This window comes from Rattus norvegicus, chromosome 12 (assembly GCF_036323735.1).
Source record: "Rattus norvegicus strain BN/NHsdMcwi chromosome 12, GRCr8, whole genome shotgun sequence".
In the NCBI taxonomy this organism is placed as follows: Eukaryota; Metazoa; Chordata; class Mammalia; order Rodentia; family Muridae; genus Rattus; species Rattus norvegicus.
In genome coordinates, this window is record NC_086030.1 from 48,597,075 (window position 1) to 48,604,598 (window position 7,524).

The 7,524-nt window shown below is 49.9% G+C and overlaps 1 long non-coding RNA gene across 1 annotated transcript; it reads left to right on the forward strand.

Moving 5' to 3' along the window:
* Nucleotides 1-658: 658 nt before the first annotated feature.
* LOC120095863 (uncharacterized) lies at nucleotides 659-1,881 on the forward strand. The gene is made up of 3 exons (XR_005491738.2): nucleotides 659-1,127; nucleotides 1,432-1,482; nucleotides 1,768-1,881. It is a non-coding gene; the product is annotated as an uncharacterized LOC120095863 (long non-coding RNA).
* Nucleotides 1,882-7,524: the final 5,643 nt, after the last annotated feature.

The following is a 7,524-nucleotide window of genomic DNA, read 5'->3' on the forward strand; positions in this document are numbered from 1 at the left end:
GTGGCAGAAAGAGGGTCACCCCCCTTTTGCTCTCTTGCCTCCGGGTTGACTCATCCTGCTGCTGCTGCGGATTCGTTTGCTGACATCAGAACCCCGGGTGCGCAGGCTTCCATCATGGACTAAAGGTTGTGTCTGCAGAGACTGACTGATTGGTTGCAACCACACTGTTGCAGATCCAGGGACTAATTAATTACCTTGGGCTAGTTCTAGCCCCTGGATAGCTTTTCCTTGCCACCTCTGTGTTGGAACTAACATCCCTAACTAACAACTAGTAGCAGTAACCTGTTTGGAATCTATTAAGAGACAGCTAGCTTCCACCAACCCTAAAGCTAAGAACGTCATCTTGGTGTATAGAAAACACTCCCCTGTCTCTCTGTACCCGCCTCTCTGATGTACCCACCAATGTATTTAAACTTGCCTTGGTTTATGACTTTTTTGTTCTGTAAAACTACAAAAACTTCCTAAAACCAATTGCAGGTTAGAATTTGGGGCAGCCTAAATCTGTGTTTCCAGGCCACGGTCACTCAAAATGGGCCCAGAATAAACATTTCCTTTAAGATAAGAGCTGTGGTTTTTGTGTCAACAAGACCAGCGGCTCTCCAGGGAGCTGCAGGGTTTTGCTGCCATCTTGTCTGCTGGGGCACCGCGGCCTTGTGGACTGAGCAGCTACTTGGTTGTTGGTTTTTCCAGTGAGAGACAGCCACCCTTAGCCACTGAATCCTTTCTCCGGCTCACACACCCTTGGTTTTGCTTATTTTGTTCTCAAATGGGTCCTTCAGAATTAACTCAGGTCCTCATGATTGCTTGGAAACAATTCACCGAGAGAACCATCTCCCTTTACTTCTTTCAGTGTGTGTGTGTGTGTGTGTGTGTGTGTATGTGTGTGTGTGTGTGTATACTCTCACGTGTGCATGTGTTCAGGCCAGAGGACAGCTTTTGTGACTCACTTCTCTCTTTCTACCACGTGGGTTCTGGGGATCAAACTCAGGTCGTCAGAGTTGGTGGCAATCACCTCTAACCAACAAACCATCTCGCTGTCCCCTCAGCCTGTTTTAGACAAGTCTAAATCTGTCCTCCAGAGATGGCCATGTGATCGATCGTTCAACAGAGCTCTCAGCGCTGACCGGGTAAGGGAGAAGGGGTGCTGGTCCTGGGAGGGTAATCAGTAGCTGCTTCCTGAGTCCTATTTGAGAGCAGTCCGTGTTTTGGTACATTACACAGAGAGTGATTCGCCCATTTACAGTACAGAACGGCACTCCACAGCCTTCTAGCTAGGGCTGGTGATTCCTCCTTCCCTGCCCTCACCCCCTTTCCCTTCCGCTCCCCCATTTCTCTTCCATTGCAACATTACAATCTCTGACCTGCTATCAAGGACAATGGTGTCTCTGTTTCCCTCCCATTTCTTTGTTTGAAACTGTTTTTCTCCCTCAGGTTAAGAGCTGGGTTTCCAGGGAGCATCCTCAGCTGTCTTCTTCCTCACACGTGAGTGCCCTTACCTTGCAGGATGGGCAGTCTTGTCGAAGGGCTTAGGAAGGGAAGGTGCCCTGGGCTGTGGGTAGGGACCTGCTTACTGACCACAGGGCCACCATGGAATCCTTTGCCTCTGGGGACTTATGTGAGTCCTTATCTGCTGACCGCAGCTGTGTCCTCTACAATCCGGGTCCCTCTGGTCATGGGGAGGTGGGCAGAGAGGTTGTGTGCATCGTGGTTGAGCCGTAGCTTTGAGTGTGGGCTGATATGGGTTTGAATCCTGCTTCTGCTCCACAGGCGGCAGCCAGTTCCTTGCCCAAAGCATCCAACCCCATAGAGGAACATGAAGAATGTGAAGAATGTGTCTCTTGGACCAGCGGTACTACAGGTTTCTACCTTTTATAGTTGACCTTTTCCTGTTTTCCTGAAGTCAAGCTGGCCCTGGGAGGTGACTGTGACAGGGTAGGTTCAGTGGAGCTGTGGGGGAGTAAGACTGGAAGTGGGTGGGACCATCTGTCAGGAAGAGATACCTTGTAACCATAAGGAGGGTTTCAGCTCCTCTGTTGCACTGCAAAGGGCAGATGCTCTATGGGCGTGCTTGCTTTCTGCGCATGCTCGCTTTGTGAGCATGCGTGCTCAAGCCCAGGAAGTCTTCAATATGGCACAACTTACTGGCAAAGTAAGTCTGAGCATAAGCTTAGGGAGTCCACGAAAGTGGACCCAGAGATCCCCAGCACCAAAGTCCCAGGCGAAGGCCACGATGGGTCTGAAAGATAGTTCTTCTACAACATCCCATGCTGTGTGTATCGCTTACAGTCTTTCCTACTCATCTCCCACCAGGGAGTTTCCTGGGGTTCAGAGGAAGTGAGAAGATGTCCGATTATTTCCTCCCATTTAAGGCTGAATCATATCACAAGCAGTGGTCCCTATCCTGAACATTTGATGGGCTGTCCGTCTTGGCAATAATACTGTGAAAGAAGCTTAGGGTAGAAGTACAGATGTTAGAAAGCATTTTGGCGGGCACATCACAACACACCTTTTATTTATTTATTTATTTATTTATTTATTTATTTATTTATTCATTTATTTTATCACATTGCATTTTTTCTTTTTTTTCTTTCTTTTTTCTTTTTTTTTCAGAGCTGGGGACCGAACCCAGGGCCTTGCGCTTGCTAGGCAAGCGCTCTACTACTGAGCTAAATTCCCAACCCCTATCACATTGCTTTTTTACGTTTTAAAGACAGGGTCTATGTATCCCCGGCTGTCCTAGAACTCTCTGTGTAGCCCAGGATAGTCCCCAATCATGGCAATCTTCTGACTCAAATTACAAATATATGCTTCTGTACCCAGCGACATCACAGCCACTTTACAAAAAGTGATCGTGTTTCCACACTGAGGACTATGACCTTCTCAGCCTCAGTTCCTACCCTCCACCCGCCCCTCTGGCTTACAATACAAATGTGGGTTCCTTCTTGTGCACTGTAAGTCCAGTAGGAAAGTAGTTGGTTGTCTGTATAACAGCCACACCACTGTTGTGTCAGTTGCTGTAACGTGTGTCTCTTTGCAGCATAGCATGCAGGACCCCCATGACTAAGCAGGACTTTGGCTGGCATTGTCCCCCAGCAGCTTACATGGTGCCTCCTGTTTCCAGGAAAGCCAATTATCCCGGGAGAAGGTTCTGTCTCAGTGCCTGGCCGATTTCTCAGAGTCCCGTGGCCACTTGAGGATACGTAAACGATGAATATCAGTTTTGGGAGCTGCGGGGGATTCTTGTCATTTGGTGGCCCGACCTAGTGTGTGGCGTCTTCACCAACAGACTCTTACTATCGAGTTCTGGTTCCCAGCAAACATCGTTGGCAATAGACTGCTGTGTTTTGTGGGCCTTGGGTGCCTTGCTGGCCAATGACTGATAAGAAAGTGTCTCATCCCTGGTATTGGAATTTTCACTTAATAACTGTGATGGTTTGTATATGCTTGGCCCAGGGAGCGGCACTATTAGGAGGTGTGGCCTTGTTGGAGTAGGTGTGGCCTTGTTGGAGGAGGTGTGGCCCTGTTGGAGTAGGCATGTCACTGTGGATGTGGGCTTTAAGACCTCACCCTAGCTGCCTGGAAGTCAGTCTTCTACTAGTGGCCTTCAGAGGAAGATGTAGAACTCTCGGCTCCTCTTGCACCATGCCTGCCTTGATGATAATGGACTGAACCTCTGAACCTGTAAGCCAGCCTCAGCTAAATGTCCTTACAAGAGTTGCTTTGGTCATGGTGTCTGTTCACAGCAGTAAAACCCTAACTAAGACAGTCTCCATCAGTAGTCTGGGCTACAGTGTCCGTGGCCTCTGGTGGTCAAACACTTACCTGTTGTTAGCTTGCATGAAAATGCTTCTAGAGGGCTAGGCCATGCACACACAGGGCACATATTCTCACCCCACGCACAGACATGGGTCCTATGCCAACATTGTGCTGGACACAGAGATTCCCACACTGGCCCCATCATAGCTTCTGTCCACTGTGGGTATCACTGGGAGCTGGCCTCATGGGTCTGTCCTGCATACAGAGCGTCAGACATTCCATAGCAATGCCAGAAGTCCTCGTGCTTTCTAGCTTTCTTGATTCACCCATGGCCGGACTTTATACAAACCCAGTGACTAGCCTTGGAGTATACCCAAGGACGGACAGCTCACATTTTAGGAAGGCCACCGATTTCTTGGTCCCTTAGAGGACTTAGTGGGCTGTGCTTGCTAGAGTGGGCCTCTCATTCCCACTGGGCTTGGTTGGACACTCCTATGCACACCTGCTGTCCTCACCGCGGCCAACCCATCCATGAGTGGATCTGAATACAGCCTAGCTGATACCCTAGATCGCCACAGGCTGAGGCCTGAGCCAGCTCTCCCTATGCTGCTCTTAGCTCAGCTCACAGGGTTCTCTTTCCTTCTGCCTCAAGCCACATGGCCTCCACACTCTGCACGCACGGCTGCGGCCACTCCTGTCTGGTCCCTTGCTTGTGTCGTCATGGGGCACAGGACAGACAGCACCCCTTCCGGTGCCTTCTGTGGTTTGATTACTCAGGGAAGCTCAGTGACTTGAAAGGACACTGTGTGACGTTGGTGGCAGGGCAGGAAAACCACACATCACTGTAACTATGGTCTGCTGGGGGTTTTTTGCAGTTCGATTAGGCACTGTCTCAGAAAGACCAGAAGCCCTCCAGTGCAAATTCCTAACTGGTTTTTACTGCCACAGATTTGGGGATGAGCTCTTCCCACTGTTGTATAAGGAATTCTGCTGCTGGCCACAGTTGGAATCAATCCCTAGGTTGCTGTTGGAGTTGTCTTTTTACATTGTTTCTATCATAGTGCCCCTCCCCACCCCCACACCACCTTTAACCCTCTGAGCTTCTAGCAACTTCCAGCACACAAACAAGGGCGCTGGGGTAATGGGGTACACATCCCTTTAGCCCATCCTACAAGGACCTCAGCTGGCTCAAAAGCCTCTTTTTTTTTTTTTTTTTTTTTTTTTCCGGAGCTGGGGACCGAACCCAGGGCCTTGCGCTTCCTAGGTAAGCGCTCTACCACTGAGCTAAATCCCCAGCCCCCGCTCAAAAGCCTCTTAAGAGGTTCAGTCCCTATCCTATAACAGGCCTCTTCCTCCCCCCAACTTTAAAAAAATCCAGTTATAGAAATGAGGACAACTTGAGTGAGCTAGGGAATGAAATTACTCCAGCATTCCCAGGGGATCCCAGACACCTGCAGCTGTTTGCACTCACAGGTGTAGGCTGCTGTAACATTTGCTTAATAACCTTGTTAGGTTATTGCCACACTGCAGTGGTCCCCAGAGTTCTGCAGGGAGCCTGGGTTTTCTGCCTGTGTGGACGGTGTTCTCATTCTCAAGCCTTAGGGGCACCCATGTCTCCTCCAGGTGCCCCCCCCTTTACACACACACACACACACACACACACACAATTTGGTGTGTGTGTGCTCACACACATATTTGGTGTGGGCTTACCTGTACACATACACACACACACACATATACTGACACACGCACATTTGGTGTGTGTGGGCTTACATGTACACACACACACACACACACACTGACACACACACATTTGGTGTGTGTGGGCTTACATGTACACCCACTTGGGGGCGTTGGGTGCACATGTGTTTTCACTTGCATGTGGAAGCCAGAAATCAACATTAGGCATCTCCCTCCATCTCTTAATTTTTGAGACAGGGTCCCTCAATGAAATCAGAGCTGATAGACAAGACTAGATCCAGGGACCCATCTGTCCCTGCCCTCCCCCCCTCCCCCACCTCACCCCATCCCCCGTCCTAGGAATACACACATGCACCACCGTGACTGAATTTTAGTGGGCGGTAGCAATCCAGATCCTCATGTGCGTGACAGGCAGGCGCTTTATCAACAGAACCATCTCCCCAGTCCCCTTTTCTAAATCCACCGAGCAGCCAGAAGTGAGCATTGTATCACTGAGGAAATACACCTTTTTCACAGAATGGGCAGGTAGCGCCGTAAGGTCCCAGTTCACCATCCCATGAGGAACACTGGAACCATGAGGGTGACCTTGAGGTAGCATGCACGCTGAAGGAAGGCGAACTGTCGTCCAACCCAGGTGAATTCTAACTGGTCTTGGGATTCAGCCTCTTAAAGATGTCATTAGCAAGGTGCAATACAGCCTGAAAAATCTTGTCACCTGTATTAATTTCTCTGACTGAAGAGCAGCATCTGGTTCAGCAGCACACGTGGAAGGCCCCACGTGGCTTAGCCCCTCCCCCTTCCCCTGCTTAGCCCCTTCCCTTCTCCCAATTAAGCTCTTCTCCCCGCCCCCACTTAGCTCCTCCCCTTTCCCTGCTAAGGCCTCTCTCTGGTTAGCTCCTCCCCTTCCCCCCATTGGCATGGACCTACCTTCTCACTGCTATGCCTGCTGTCATGGGCATCTGGCTGGGCAGATGCTGGCTTGGTGAACCAGGGAATCACAGCTGTTCTGGTGTCAAGACAGCAATCGCTGTCAGGCTGGGAGGACGGAGCTCCGCAACCACTGTAATAATAGTGATGAGGATGATAATAATAAGTACAGAAAATGGCGGTGGTCACTCAATGAGTAACAGGACAGTCTCAAAACAGCTGTAAACTAAATACTTAGTGGCCATGTCAGGGCCACGAGGCTGCTGTGGAAAATAACAACATCACATGGATTTATTATTCTCTTATCGTTTTGGAGGCCAGAAGTCTGAAATCATTCTCACTGTGCTGAAGTGAAGCAGACAGAGGACCACCTCCCTCTGGAGGGACCAGCGGACAGCCTGCCCCTGTTAAATCTTCTTCAAATGCAGGGCCAGAGACCCACTGAGCCAGAGCTGACTTGGAAGCCCCCTCCCTGAGGACCAGATTCGTGCAAACTTTCTCTTTTAAAGATTCATTCATTTATTATACATAAGTACACTGTTGCTGTCTTCAGACACACCAGAAGAGGGCGCCAGATCCCGTTACAGATGGTTGTGAGCCAGCCGCCATGTGGTTGCTGGGAATTGAACTCAGGACCTTTGGAAGAGCAGTCAATGTTCTTAACCTCTGAGCCATCTCTCCAGCCCCAGGCAACCTTTCAAAGGAGGGGGACAGCCAACAGCACCGCGCAGCTGTGAACCACATCAATGACCAGCAGGGCACCATAACCCTAAGGGTGTAGTAGTGACACACACATCGTGGCAGTAACCAACAGTTCTCCAATTGGACTTAAGATCCGCTCAACCTGAAGGCGACTATGCCTGGTGCTGGAAACCTAACCAATAACCCAGTGCTGGTAAAGTCATGGTTTCCGGAGGAGGCTCTGTAGCCGGCTTAATCCCTAACCCTAACCAGCGTAATCCCTAACAATTTACAAATACTCATTCTTCACCCACAGATGAGTGCAGTCTTCACCCCCTCGTCGAAGGAATTTCTCTTTGCAACAGACAGAGACCATTAGAGAAAAGCACAGCCAATCAAAAGGCAGACCTGCCAGCCCAGTCCCAGAGGATACATCGACAGAATATCCCTACGCCTCAA